The sequence below is a fragment of the Pleurodeles waltl genome, chromosome 5 (genome assembly GCF_031143425.1).
Source record: "Pleurodeles waltl isolate 20211129_DDA chromosome 5, aPleWal1.hap1.20221129, whole genome shotgun sequence".
In the NCBI taxonomy this organism is placed as follows: Eukaryota; Metazoa; Chordata; class Amphibia; order Caudata; family Salamandridae; genus Pleurodeles; species Pleurodeles waltl.
Window position 1 is genome coordinate 79,233,586 of NC_090444.1, and position 15,606 is coordinate 79,249,191.

General features: G+C 46.4%; 1 protein-coding gene across 10 annotated transcripts in view; it reads right to left on the reverse strand.

Moving 5' to 3' along the window:
- The window catches only part of AGBL5 (AGBL carboxypeptidase 5), a 358,598-nt gene that overhangs the window by 299,856 nt on the left and 43,136 nt on the right, over positions 1 to 15,606 (reverse strand). For all 10 annotated transcript variants that reach the window (XR_011203584.1, XR_011203583.1, XM_069233618.1 and 7 more), the window contains one exon: positions 12,575 to 12,690. The gene's annotated coding sequence lies outside the window, so the exon portion shown is untranslated. The remainder of the gene's footprint in view (positions 1 to 12,574; positions 12,691 to 15,606) is intronic.

The window sequence follows — 15,606 nt, forward strand, 5'->3', positions numbered from 1 at the left end:
CTGCCTATGCAGTATAGGTAAGACACCCCTCTAGCAGGCCTTACAGCCCTAAGGCAGGGTGCACTATACCATAGGTGAGGGTACCAGTGCATGAGCATGGTACCCCTACAGTGTCTAAACAAAACCTTAGACATTGTAAGTGCAGGGTAGCCATAAGAGTATATGGTCTGGGAGTTTGTCAACCACGAACTCCACAGCACCATAATGGCTACACTGAAAACTGGGAAGTTTGGTATCAAACTTCTCAGCACAATAAATGCCCACTGATGCCAGTGTACATTTTATTGTAAAATACACCCCAGAGGGCACCTTAGAGGTGCCCCCTGAAACTTAACCGACTATCTGTGTAGGCTGACTAGTTTTAGCAGCCTGCCACAAACCGAGACATGTTGCTGGCCCCATGGGGAGAGTGCCTTTGTCACTCTGAGGCCAGTAACAAAGCCTGCACTGGGTGGAGATGCTAACACCTCCCCCTGGCAGGAATTGTCACACCTGGCGGTGAGCCTCAAAGGCTCACCTCCTTTGTTCCAACCCAGCAGGACACTCCAGCTAGTGGAGTTGCCCGCCCCCTCCGGCCAGGCCCCACTTTTGGCGGCAAGGCCGGAGAAGATAATGAGAAAAACAAGGAGGAGTCACTGACCAGTCAGGACAGCCCCTAAGGTGTCCTGAGCTGAGGTGACTCTAACTTTTAGAAATCCTCCATCTTGCAGATGGAGGATTCCCCCAATAGGGTTAGGATTGTGACCCCCTCCCCTTGGGAGGAGGCACAAAGAGGGTGTACCCACCCTCAGGGCTAGTAGCCATTGGCTACTAACCCCCCAGACCTAAACACGCCCTTAAATTTAGTATTTAAGGGCTACCCTGAACCCTAGAAAATTAGATTCCTGCAACTACAAGAAGAAGGACTGCCTAGCTGAAAACCCCTGCAGCGGAAGACCAGAAGACGACAACTGCCTTGGCTCCAGAAACTCACCGGCCTGTCTCCTGCCTTCCAAAGATCCTGCTCCAGCGACGCCTTCCAAAGGGACCAGCGACCTCGACATCCTCTGCGGACTGCCCCTGCTTCGAAAAGACAAGAAACTCCAGAGGACAGCGGACCTGCTCCAAGAAAGGCTGCAACTTTGTTTCCAGCAGCCTTGAAAGAACCCTGCAAGCTCCCCGCAAGAAGCGTGAGACTTGCAACACTGCACCCGGCGACCCCGACTCGGCTGGTGGAGATCCAACACCTCAGGAGGGACCCCAGGACTACTCTGATACTGTGAGTACCAAAACCTGTCCCCCCTGAGCCCCCACAGCGCCGCCTGCAGAGGGAATCCCGAGGCTTCCCCTGACCGCGACTCTTTGAATCCTAAGTCCCGACACCTGGGAGAGACCCTGCACCCGCAGCCCCCAGGACCTGAAGGACCGGACTTTCACTGGAGGAGTGACCCCCAGGAGTCCCTCTCCCTTGATCAAGTGGAGGTTTCCCCGAGGAACCCCCCCCTTGCCTGCCTGCAGCGCTGAAGAGATCCCTAGATCTCCCATTGACTTCCATTATAAACCCGACGCTTGTTTCTACACTGCACCCGGCCGCCCCCGCGCTGCTGAGGGTGAAATTTCTGTGTGGGCTTGTGTCCCCCCCGGTGCCCTACAAAACCCCCCTGGTCTGCCCTCCGAAGACGCGGGTACTTACCTGCAAGCAGACCGGAACCGGGGCACCCCCTTCTCTCCATTCTAGCCTATGCGTTTTGGGCACCACTTTGAACTCTGCACCTGACCGGCCCTGAGCTGCTGGTGTGGTGACTTTGGGGTTGCTCAGAACCCCCAACGGTGGGCTACCTTGGACCAAGAACTAAACCCTGTAAGTGTCTTACTTACCTGGTAAAACTAACAAAAACTTACCTCCCCCAGGAACTGTGAAAATTGCACTAAGTGTCCACTTTTAAAACAGCTATTTGTCAATAACTTGTAAAGTATACATGCAATTTTTATGATTTAAAGTTCCTAAAGTACTTACCTGCAATACCTTTCAAATGAGATATTACATGTAGAATTTGAACCTGTGGTTCTTAAAATAAACTAAGAAAAGATATTTTTCTATACAAAAACCTATTGGCTGGATTTGTCTCTGAGTGTGTGTACCTCATTTATTGTCTATGTGTATGTACAACAAATGCTTAACACTACTCCTTGGATAAGCCTACTGCTCGACCACACTACCACAAAATAGAGCATTAGTATTATCTATTTTTACCACTATTTTACCTCTAAGGGGAACCCTTGGACTCTGTGCATGCTATTCCTTACTTTGAAATAGCACATACAGAGCCAACTTCCTACAGTAACTGAATGTAGCCACTGTCATAGAATCTGCTGCGGTTCTGCTCAAGCGCTGAATCTGGGTGGGCTCTGTTGTCCCCCATCTTCCCAGTATATATCAAAAGTAGCTCCTGTGCCCTACTACTCCTCTCATTCAACGTAAAACAAACCACAAAATTTTGTAGTTTACAAGCTTGAAAATTTGATGAACGGAGGCGTGGCCTGCAGCCAACCAATATGGCTGCCTGGACAGGGCACTCTACACCCCAGCCTACATAATCCGATAACATCCATTGACATCTATACGCTCCTGGGGCTAATCACCAACATTCTCACAGTCCGATTGTTCAGGGACCGAATTTGAGCAGTCAGAGGTGAAAGAGCTCCTCCTAAGGGCCCGCAGATGCCATCGGCCCAATTGCAGCTGGAAACAGACTTCAAGGCTGGCGGCCTCAGGGACTACTTGGCGGTGTGGATGGTAAGGCTCTGCTTCATTGCGACCTTATGGATGGGTGCCTCCTAACTCCTCTGCACTGCCGCCAACCTGCTTTGTGTGCACTGGCGGAGCAGGAAGAGGGCGTGAAGCGCAGTGGTGCACTGCCAGTTGAGCAGTGGCTGTGGCTTAGGCAGGTCAGAGCTTCTCGGCGGGTCCTCTCCCCCAACCTTGGTCAATATTAGCTGTTTGGCGTTTCTTGCTACTGGTGCCCCAAGGGGAGAGTGTGGGGAAGGGGTCGTCCTGCATTGGGGTTGCTGGCCTAGGGCTGTAGCTTTGGCGTGGCCTGCCCTGGTGCTGTGCACAGGAGATACTCCTCAGCGCTTAAGAGTGCCTGGCCCTCGAAAGTGCCAGGTTGGTTGGGGCTGGCTCACTGGCTCGGGCTGTGGCTGGTGGGGCTGGATCCCATGAGCTTTTTGCACTTGGTCCCCCTATGCAGGATTTTCAGGTGAGGCTGTGACCTACATTTCAATTCTGAGGGTCGGCGTATCCAAAGCTCATTACCTGCTATAGTGTCTGGCCCACCAGCTATGGCAAAGTAGCGTGACTGAGCCCTGTTCTGGGCCCTTTGACTGTCCCTACACTCTACTACCTGTACACTTGAGGACAGCAACTCTGTGGTGCTGCACAATGTGTGGTGTATATGCACGTCTTCTTTACCTACTACTGCTGGCCTCCCTGACGCCGTTCTAACTGTATCAGAGCAGAATAGAGCTAGTTAGATGCTGACCTTTTGGGATCAACCAGGAGATGTTCAGACACCAGCTGACTATTGCTGTTGGTCTGCATATAGCCATCCTGACGATTGCCAGTTCTCCTGGTTATGTGCCTACTGGACCAGGAGGGTCCAGTCTTGCTTTTCTTTGAAATTGTGGCCTCGCTCTCCCACTATGGTCAAAACATATCAAAAAACAACCCAAATAAGGGTTTGAGTCTCATAAACCTGTGACGCGAGGGGTGGCGGATGGGAAAGGGTTGATGGAGAATAATACAGATCTCTTGTGTGTCGGACACCCATGCGCTCCTGCTGCAGATGAGTGCCAGTCTTCAATGTATCAACACTAAAATCAACAACTTGACAAGCTCTTTGGACAAGCTGGAATCCTGCCTGGCGAAGCAGGAGATGTGGGCAACTGAAGCAGACCAATGACTAACCACCTTAGAAGCACATCACACTACCTTGGCATCCAATTATCAAAAGCTTTGTATTAAGCTCCTCAATATAGCAGCCAATAATAAGGACTTGGAGGACCGCTCTCAGAGGAACAACTTACTTCTGGTGGGCATCCGGGAGTCTGCCAACATTGGAAATGGAAAGATGGAGGTTTTTTTTATTTTATTTTTTAAAGGTGATGTGCGATTTACCTGATGCTGACTCTTTCTCTAAATGTTCCCTAGTGGAGTGGGCTCATAGATCTCTGGGTCCGCATTCTGCCCCGAGCACTGCCCCACATCCCATTGTTGCCAGGCTATCATGACCAGGACACTGTGCTTCGCTTGGCTCTAGAAAAGGAGGCCCTCTCTACCAGCCTGATTAAAACTTAAGATCCAAAAACCAACTTCTTCTGTGCCCTCGTTGCATCTGTACATCAACATCTGGAGGCTAGCCATTCTCTTATCTTGCCCCCTAACACAGTAACAGGCTCCCCATTTTCATTCGTACATACACTGACTTCACTAGATTCAAAAAACATCTCAAGACCTAGATGTTTTGAATAGCTATCACTTGCGTGCTCTGTCCTCTTCAACACAGAGATGCCCCTTCGGGAGTGAGTCATATTGCGCTATATCAAGAGCTTCTTAAAATAACATAACTGCAGTACCAGGGCTCTAAACTTTCTATATTCCCTAATTTTATTCTGCAGGTGCAGGAGGCTCGGCAAGCTTTTCGGCAGGCAAAGGCACTACTGGGCAAGAATATTGAACCTTATACTATATCCTGCCCATCTCCGCTGCACCTGAATGGTAAGATGGCGATATTCACATCTCCTTCTGAGGCCTTGACCAGCACTAAGAGCACCCGGTCCCTGCTCACCACCATCAAAGTACAAAGTCATCTACGCCCAGCAATAATGCTGGCTTTTCAAATATTATAGAATCCAAAGCTTAAATGCTCTATATACATTATTCTTATCCCTATCTTTAATGGGTAGATGTTTTATCTGGGCCCCTCTAGGTGGGAGATCCTGACTCTACAGTATCTTCCTGTGTCCTAGACAGCTGTATGCCTTTTGCCATTTATTGAACAAAACTAGGTTAAAGGCCTTGGTCTTCGGTGCACTTTAGATCCTGGTGTATAAGCGGTCCCTGCTACAGGAGCACTATTCTTAAATAATTGCAGTTCCCTCATGGCAATTGCCCCCTTCCTTTGTTTTGTTAGTGAGGTGGTTGACTGTAATGTGCTTACAACTTACCTGTTGGGCTTCTCTATGAGTTTTGGTTTAATTCTGTTATTTGCTCTTTTTCTGTACTGGTTCTGTTCACAGGGGTTTTGCTCATGCAGGAGGTTATCAGTGTGGGTGGGGAGTGGAGGGGGGTGTTCTGTTCTTTCGATTGTTTCTTACATTCGCTGCTGCTCTCTTCTCTTCTAAGGAATCCCTCTATAGCTGCCTGACTTGCACGTTATTGCACTCGCCAGTACTTTGTTGGTCATCTGTCTCCTCATTACTCACACGCAAGACACCATATTCCCTGTTAAATGGCACACATCACCATGTTCTTTGAACTCAATTTCATCTCATGGAACGTGCAGGGCCTTAAAGGCTCTAGGAAAAAAAAAAAGAATGTGCTGACATCCCTGACTCGACGTAACATTCACATTAATCTCCCATAAGAGACACATTAAAGTCCTCAGCCACTTTAGCATTTCCCAATAACTGGACCTTTCTCAGAATATTTTCCTCTTATTTGGCATATTCTAGGGGGGTGGTTCTACTGATTAAGAAAGGTTGGTTAGTTAGCCTGCTGGCTGAAATCACAGACCCGCGGGTGGGGGTTTGTTATCCTGCAATTAACGCTGCAGGGGTAGCACCTCACTATTATCAATACCTATGGGCCCAATACAGATGACCTGACTTTCTTTTGTGATGTCTGGAGACACTGACTTGCCCTTTCCCCTAGCAGCATACTCTTGGGGTGGGGGTTGACTTTAATCTTGTATGAAGGTGTGATGTTGACTGTTCTAACACTACAGATCACTATGGGACCTTATGAACATCAATGACCTACTAGATATTTGGAGGGCTCGCCATTCGGGATGTAAGGAGGGTACACATGTGTCCACTGTCCATGAATCTTGGGGTCAACTTGATTATTGGTTGGGAACTCCCAACTTTTGCAGCTGGCCACACACGTAGAGCACCTATTGCAGACTCTTTCTGACCACTCTCCTATGCTACTCACTCTTGCTTTTCCTGCCTTTAAACATATGGCCTTCTCCTAGAAGCTTCTCCCCAGACCCTGATGGATTCAGTGTTTCGCTCAGACTGGTCACAGTATGGAAAGCTTTTAAGGTGTACATTAGGGGTATGTGCTTATGTAAGCAATTCTCGGTTCAGAAAGCACTAAAGGCCCAACATGACCCACTGGAGCAGCACATTAGGCAATTAGAGCATGGCAGTGAGGCAGCATATCATCCACATTTAGTGGCCAGGCTCCACTCTCTCTTGGTGGAATATCGCAATCTGGCGGATAGCAAAAGCAAACATCTAAACCGCTACTTTCGGGCACATGCATAGGGGGAATCCAACAGGCCAGACTGAACTCTTGCAGAGCTGCTGTGTCGCCATCTGAGACCCCATGTGTTTAACAGCTGACACAGGATGGCAGTTGTTATATTCACCGAGTGCAACTTGCGGAGTTTGCCAACTATTACACCAATCTGCATACACCTAGGCATTCTTATGATGCACAAGGCTATATTGCTTACTTCAATCCTATAACACTGGCATGGTTGGAAGGGCTCCAAAGGGCCTTCCTAGCAGAAATACTAACCCTGGATGAGATCACTGCCCGCTTGCCAAACCGGTAACTCTCCGGTAACACTCCGAGGAGTGACTACTTTCCCCTCAGGGTTTTACACTGTGTATTCTGCTCTTATTGCTCCTCGTCTGTTAAAGGTATATGAGGAACCTTTGCAAATGGACACCTTACCACCGTACCTGCGTGAAACTGTACTTATAACGCGTCTAAAGCCCGATAAACCTCCTCTCTCTCCAGAATCTTATCGCCCTCTTACCCTCATCAACACTGATGTTAAAATATGTGCTGAGGTACTGGCTAATCGCCTGATCCTACTACTCCCTCAATTAGTACTGCTGGATCAGGCTGGTTTCATTCCGGACACACCCTCTGCCACTTCTAAACTTCAGTCACTCTGCTCTACTGCATCAATTGACGCCTGATGTGAGGGTTGTGGCTTTCTTCTTTGACACCACAAAAGCATTTGACGCCATTGAGTGGTCCTTCCTGTTTGCGGTTCTGTGCAGACTCGACCTCCTCGAACCTTTTGTGCGTCTAATCAGACTACTGTAGCAAGGTGGCAGTATTATGTTGTATGACTCAAGACTCTTAGCATATAATACTAACACACTAGTAAACCTTAGCTCAGTCCTCGTAGAGTGGCAAAAAGCAGTCAGGCTATTTAGAGGCACAGGTGTTAAATATTTCACAGCACCAACATGGACGACAAGTAACTGACATAACTCGAGAGAATTCTGACACCAATTAATAAAAAATAAAGCAGATTTTTAAATAATGTTAGAAACCAAAAGGAAGTCGATACACAAAGGATAACTGGAGTTATCAATTTTAGAGCTTTAACTAAATCAGTACTTTGCAGATCTGTCAAATTCTATCACTGTGGTCAATGGGAGAAAACACAGTATGCAATCGGTCACTTGTGGGGTAGGTTCAGTGGAACCCACCTGGGGTTAAGGTCTTACGGGTCCACAGACCAAGCTTCAACAGTCAGTACAATTTTACGTGGCTTGTGAGGTCGGGATGCAGAGGTGTGCTAGCTGTCCTTGGTGCAGAGTGGGATTTGCAGTCTTGAAGTGGGCACCTTAGCAAAAGGTGACTTGCAGGTCAAGTTCAGTGAAGCCCTTTGGATTTTAAGGTAGGGGTTGGCCTCGGACCAGGAATCACCAGACACAACAGCTCAGCGACACATGGGCGTCTTGGGTGCAGAGGTGCTCCTGGCTAAAGCCTGATGATGAACTGGATCCGCAGGTGCGGACTTTGCCAGGCATGCCATTCCAAGCTGAAAGGGGATGCAAGTACTGGACAACTGAGCCACTGGGGTGGTTAGCTGAATGGCGATGATGGATCCTCAGGCCTGGAGAGTCGAGTTAAGCTGGTAGCAGTCAGGCTGCCAGGCTTGGTGCTGGCAAGCACAGTGGTTTGAGGAATCTTCTTCCAGAGGAACAATGCATAAAGGTGAGCCTTGCTGAGGGTCAACGTTGCAGTTCTGCCTCTCTTTGTGTAGTCCGGTCTTGTTGTGGACTCAGGTCTCTTCTTGTCTTGCAGCAGATCGGAGGTTCTGGTGGGGTCAGGGCTTCCCCTTAACTCCTAGGTTTAGGGTGTGCTAAGGGATGTGAGGACTAGTGGACAAAAAGCATCTAGTCCTGCAGCTAATCTGCTCCTGAGGTGACTACATCCGGTGGATGTACATCACTAAAATAACCAGACCCACTGTTCTCAAGTCTTTTCAAGATGCATGAGCCATTTGCCATGGCACACTCCAGCTGCCCACCTTAGAGTTGTGGCCAACCTTGAGGAAGTGACAGCATCCTGACTTGCTAATTTTCCTGCCTGCCCAGCTTGGGAATATGCCTGGGGCGGGGGAGGCTTTGTTCTCGAGTAGGGACAAATTCCTTTGTCTAGCAGCAGCGGTGCAGCCTTTGAAGCTCACTTCCATGATGGGTCCATTCACTACCCATCCTGGCAGGGTTGAGGAGTTACCTCCGTCCTGCACAGGCCTTTGTTCTGACCTCCAGGAGAGACTCTCACTCCCCAGCATGAGGTCAGATCTCTGTTTTGGCGGCAAACGCTCAAAAAGCCCACCACCTGAGTATATGCTAGGTAACCCTGGGCATAAGAATCATGTCTGGGATTGAAAAGCACAGCGTTTGACCACCAAACACAATGGAATTCAGTCGTGTCATTACAGGGCTGGACATCTGGGATCTGCCTAGGTGCCAGCCCATGTTATCCTATGGACTGCTGGTCTCTTGCAGTAGCACTGAGTATTAAATGCTACCACAGGGTCATATACGTATGCTCATATATGTCCACACTCCTAACACAATGCACCCTGCCTCCTGGGCTTTAGAAGGCCTACCTTAGGAGTGACTGGCTTATGCTATGGCAGTGAGGGGACTCTGCCTGCACATGGTGTGGGCAAAGTGGAACTCGAGAAGGCGAGCTGAATATTCAGGGGTGGCATGGCAACCCTGCAGGCTTTACTTTTACTCTGGTCCCTTAGGGTGGCTCAATCAGTGCCACAGCCCTGGTGACCCTTTTACAATTCTTGCCCTGGTACTACTGGAACCATTTAGTACTGCCTTACAGGGGTGGTAAAGTACTTGCCAACTGTGTTATCCAATTCATAGTTACAATTTAAGGAAATGAGCACTGGCATTAGGTCCTAGTTAACAGGTCTCAGTGCACTTTCACATCAAAAATGACAGCATCAAGCATCATAAAAAGTGTGTGTTTGTTGTGGGTAGAGGCGGGGTTGGGGAGAGGGGGGGGGGGAGGTCACCGCCAAAAAGGGTACTTTACAACAACTACTATACACTGAGCTCCTGACCCAGATCCAATTGAATGGTCTGTTATCAGACCCCATCTCAACTGGCAAAGGAACCTGACAGGGATGCCCTCTATCACACTTGTCTATGCTCTGGCTACTGAGCCCCTTGCTTCGGCCATTCGACAACTACACAGGTGTAGTGGTCTGATTTTCTCACAGCGCAATATAGTGATCTCCTTATATGCAGACTAGATCAACCTCTATTTGAATAATCCAGAGGAAAACCTTGACCCCTTTATGTAAGAACTCTCCTTGTTCAGGGTGATGGCCAGCGTAGCCATCAATTGGAATAAGTCTTACATTCTTTTCCTTATACCCGCCACTGTACCATGCATGCTACCACTGCCCTGGGTGATGGGCGCCCACAAATATCTAGGAATCAGAGTCCGTACCAACAGATCAGAGATGATAACAGAGAATTATGGAGTAGCGACTCATAAATTCAAGGAACAGATCCATGGATGGATTAGTCTTCCCCTCTCGGTGGTAAGACGCATCGCTATATTAAAAATGAGCATCCTTCTGCAGCTTCTCTAGCTTTTTCTAAATATACCTTTTCCTCCCTGTTGCAACTTTTTCCGCACCCTGTGAACACTTATTGTGCGACTTGCTTGGGCAGGAGGTCAACCTAGACTCTGCTGCTAAACCTTAACCCTGCTGTATGATTGGGGAGGTCGTGCGGCCCCCGATTTGGAACTTTACCTCTGTACTCAAGCCTCCTTCGCCTATTATTGGCTGCGGCCTCCCCTCTATCTCACACACTATGCTCCAGAACATGATCAGGTATATCCCACCCCTCTCCCAACTAACTGGCCAATCTCCATGCCAGTTGTGTTGCAAAACTGATATGGGGTCCGACTTGGGTCCGACTGCAGGTTAAACTAGGTTTCAAAGTGCTTTACTACCCCTCTGCAGAAAGTAGCGACCGGCTGCTCAGAGTCACGCAGTAGGAAATGACAGATGAGTGATTTTTTCCCCCCCAATGGACAATTCTGTGAGCATTTTACTGCAGACGAGAGGGCCCCAATGGATTCAGTGGATCTTTACCCGTAGCAGAGCACTGCTTCGGGAACACCATCCAGACTTCCCTAAGGCGCCACTGTAGTGTAAGCCTTTTACCCTTATTCCTACAGCGTCCTCCCCACGTCACCCACTCTCTTGTCACTAGGCTTTCATGCAATCTGAGATGCTAATGGGCTCCCAGCTTGTTAAATCCCAGAGGGAGGTGGACGTGGGAAAAACGACCATGGACAAAGAATAGGTGGGTATATGTAGTCTGACTGAATCCCTCTCCCTTAATGGCAAACTACAGGTTACACACTTCAGTTACATACACCAGATTTTCTGCATTCCTTCCGAGCTATATAAATATAAACCTTGACAAATGCGCCAGATGCCATTGGGGGGACGGGCCTGGCTATGCCCTCCCATTGCGGTGTACTGGTCTGCTATGTTCTCCACACTCTCCAATATGCTACAAATATATTTATGCCTCTCTCCTGGACATGCCGGATGATAATAAGAAGCTTATTGCATTAGCACGGCTCCTCGCTAAGCGCAGGTTAGTCTGCGTGTGGGGAGGCAGGTGGGAGTCCTCTCCATGGGACTGGTTGGTGGATTTGGACCAATGTAAGGAACAGTTAGACATTTATTACTACATGTGGCCCCCTTCCAGTTGGCCCAAAACACTTGTGGCCCTGTGCAAAGTTATATCCTAACTCAAACCGTTTTCTCATCCCTATGACCTCACACACATACATACATATTATAATTATTAAGCCCTCTCCCCTATTACTGTTGATCGCTTCTCCCCTCTAATTGCCTCCTTTTCAACTTTTCTTGTTTGCAATGTTTTTTGGATTATGTTGCAACTTACATGACTCTATAAGGCCTGCACACTACCGTACTGCATGCATTTCCAGTGCAATATTTTTAAAATGCATACCATGTTTGACTTACGGTATGATGATTTTGTTAAACTCAGTTTTTTTAACAGTTGATTGGTTCCTCCTTATTGATTGTATTCTATATTGAGACACAGCTTTTGCGGTACTGTGGTAATGAAATCGGTTTGGAAATACAAATAAGAAAATAAACAAACAAAATTAATAAAATGTTTTACCACTTATCAAAATTTGGCAATGCAGAAAAAAGTGTATTCTATATTGAGACACAGCTTTTGCGGTACTGTGGTAATGAAATCGGTTTGGAAATACAAATAAGAAAATAAACAAACAAAATTAATAAAATGTTTTACCACTTATCAAAATTTGGCAATGCAGAAAAAAAAACATAAAAGATAATTCAAAATATTCAGAGGGCTAATTATGAAAGAAAGTAAACAATATAGTAGGAAATTTGCTGCGGTCTGACACTCAAAGCACACTTTGATTTACAACAAGGATCTGCATGGTTAACTTCACAAAAACAATACAGCAAACATGTTTTACCAAGTAACTGGAACATAGAATTTTCCGCCCACTTAATGAGTCGACTGCAGATTGATGAACATAACTCCCTCCCCAAGGTAAAGGAAATGTTCCTCACTTTGCTCATCTGTTGCGAAGTTGGAACAACAGCACACCACTCTGCGGGGTTACCAACAAACAAATGGAGACCAGAATAGGTGTGGAAATGCACCTGAAACCTCAGACCACAGCTAAAGGAGGGAGCGCCATTAAAAAACAAAAAAAGGTGGGGGGGAATGAAAGCAATGGCGTTTTGAATGCATACCAAAGATCAAGTGATGATTCATACTATGGGGTATGTTTTGTAATCCGAGGCAGCGATGAGTATCTTACTTGGAAAGACAAGAGGTTTAAGAGATGAAAGAAGCGGCAATTTAAATTTACTGTTATAAATATCACAAGGCTATCATCAGCAATACATTAAGAAAATAACATTATTGATAAAGAACAAAGCAAACAGTAATTTTCAAGTTTATTCCAGGTCAGATTACTTTGTCTACTCACCTCAATGAAATTCATCTCTTTAAATCGGGTTCATCCATACTGGCTACATTCAAATGCAGTTCAGAAGAAATCTTGAGGCAGCCACAAATGGTCACGCATAATACTTCAAGGCTTCTCTACAACAACAAAACAAAAATAGTAAAAAAATAATTTAAAAAAAACATTTGAAAATCAACAGAAAGTAGTTTTCACACATTTAATAGAGTATACCCGCGCACTCGGTCCATAAAAAATATACAGAAAGGAGGCAAGAGTTTGGAGTAAAAATTGAAGCAGATTGGCTGCTTGACACAGGAATATTTCGCCCACTGTGTAGAAGGATATTCTATTAGGCTGTGTATTTCGAACAATAACTTGAGCTCAAAAAGTAGAAAGAAAATATGTTCAAAGTTTCTGATACCCTGTGGTTGGTCATCTCTCCAATCACTACCTGATTAATATACACGTGGATGCCTTTTCCCGTGTTAGGTTTAGGTACAAACCACATTACATTAAATCAAATCATGCTGCAGCAGAACTATTGCACTATTAATAGAATCTCTAGTTCATATGTGTGTTCTCTCATACCTCTACCGTTTGCCTGTCCCTGCTCAGAAGCAGACTATTGATTACTCTACTTATGTATGCTTCACTGAGTTCCATAAAAAGAAATAAAAAAGTCACTCTAGCAGTGGAAAAGGGATGCTTTCATAACCTACAGCAACAAAACAAGATGAAGATGGCAGGAAGCAAAATAAGAGTTTTGCTTTTATTTATTCTGTATGTTAATACCAATCTACTACAGTGGTAAAAGCTGCAAAAAAAAAAAAAAAAAATCCCCTTGTCCAACTATGCTAAGAAAAAAGTTAGGGACATATGGAGCCTGGAACAGAAAAAACAAACTAGTACGCAACAAAACAAATTAAAATGTGCAACTGATACCTAAAAGTGATTTGATGAAAAACAGGACTACAACAAACATTGGAAAACTCAATAGGTCTCGGTTTAAAAGGTCAAGCTACAGGCTTTGCTAATGTGTTTTTCCTTTCGCATGTATGTATCAAGACACAGGTGCACACATGGTGGCTGGTAAACTTGGAATGGCTTTCAAATTAAAAAAACATTCAGAGATGGCCACTCACACACATGCATGCATTGCGAGAGCAATAAAAAAAAAATATATATATATATATATATATATATATATATATAATTAAAAGTAAAGGCCATGCAAAAAATAGTGTGTGTGACCTTGCAGCCTTTTGCATCTGAGCTAGCAGGAAAAAAAGAGAAGGGAGTTGGGTGGGTAGCAATGGGAAATTAGGAAAGAAGAAAATATCTGTCAGAGACAATGTCTAGCCTCAGATGCCTTACCTTTGAACTTCCCAGGTGTCAGACTAGATCCGGAAGATTTTTGCGTGAGCAGTACCCCTGTGGATTGGCAGGTCACATCGCTCGGCCTCGCGTGGCCTCATCTGCGCCGGACGTGACATTGTGGTCATCTATGAAGGTGCCACCTCACATGCGGACATTAGTTACTTTTCAAACCGTTCCTTGCCAGGAGCGCAGAGCCATGAAGTGCACTAACACTGGTGTGGCCAAACTAAGGACTTGACAGTGAATATCCCTATCCCTATCCCTATCCCTAGAAATCTGTCTGCAGAGCAGGCAGGATAGGTGGATCGGTAAGGAATATACACCTAGATACTGTATCAGATAATGCGTTATAGGAAGGAAAGTAACTTGTTTATCTGACAGACATCTAGCTGAAGATTCCTGACCTTTGAATAGATATCCAAGCGATATCATCCATGCCAGTAGGCTGTGGACACATTTTGTACACTAAGTTGCCCTGCAGGACCGAACAGCTGAAATGGCCATCCCTTTGGACCCAACGGTCTAGGCAGCAGTGCTTGGTAAACATGTGACGGCATGCCCACATTGCTGCCAGGCAGATGTCCAAGACTGGGACTCCATGCGCTAACACAAAAGTTGCAGCTTAAGCCCTGGTGGAATGAGCCTGTAAGCCCTCAGGAGGCTGCTTTTTGGCCAATGCGTAGCAGATTTTGAAAAAGATAATGACGCAGCACAAAATTGTTAGTTTCTGCACTGCCCGACCTCTCTTTGCTCCAACATACCCCACAAAGAGTTGGTCGTACACCCGCAGCTCTTGTGTGGTGAAGGTAGAACAACAATGCTCCTTTTGAGTCCAGACTGTGAAGTCGCTCTTCTTTGGAGGGATGTGGAGGAGTGTAGAAAGTGGGCAGAGCGACAGATTGACCCACATGAAATAGTCTTACCACTTTCGGGAGGAAGCACTAGTTTGTCTGGGAAAACAAACAGCAATGGAGGCTTGGATGACAAAGCCTGCAGCACACTCACCATCCGGGCAGATGTTATCAGCATTCGAAAGGCTGTCTTGATGGTGAGCAGCCAGAGGGGACAATTATGCAGAGGCTCGAAAGGAGCACACATTAGGAATGTGAGAACCAGATTAAGATTCCACTGAGGCAAAATGAAGGGTGAAGGAGAAAACATACATACAAACCCCTTCAAAAACCCATGTAAAATTCAGGACTTAAATAAAGAGGGTTAGTCGGGCAGCCACAAGAAGGCAGACAGAGCAGAAATGTAACCCTTAAGGGTATCCAAAGCAGAACCCTGTTGGGCAAGGGTGAGAATTAAGAGGATATCAGAGAGGCAGAAAGAGGGGTGATATACTTTTTTTTTTTTTACAATAATTAACAAACATTTTTCAATGGCAGGTATATACCGTCTTGGTAGATGGAGCCTGACTGCCAGAATGACATTACAGACTTCGGGAGAAAGGTCGAAATCTTTCATCTGTCGCTGCTCAATCGCCACACAAGAAAGCAGAGAGTTGAAAAGTTCAGGTGGATGACCCTACCCGGTCACTGTGACAAGATCCTCCTGAAGGGGCAGCCTGCTCCGAGGATCTATGCTCATGGTGAGAAGCTCGGGATACCAGACTCTTCGTGCCCAGTCCGGGGCAACAAGGCTGACTTGTGCCCGGTTGTTCCTGATCTTCTTGA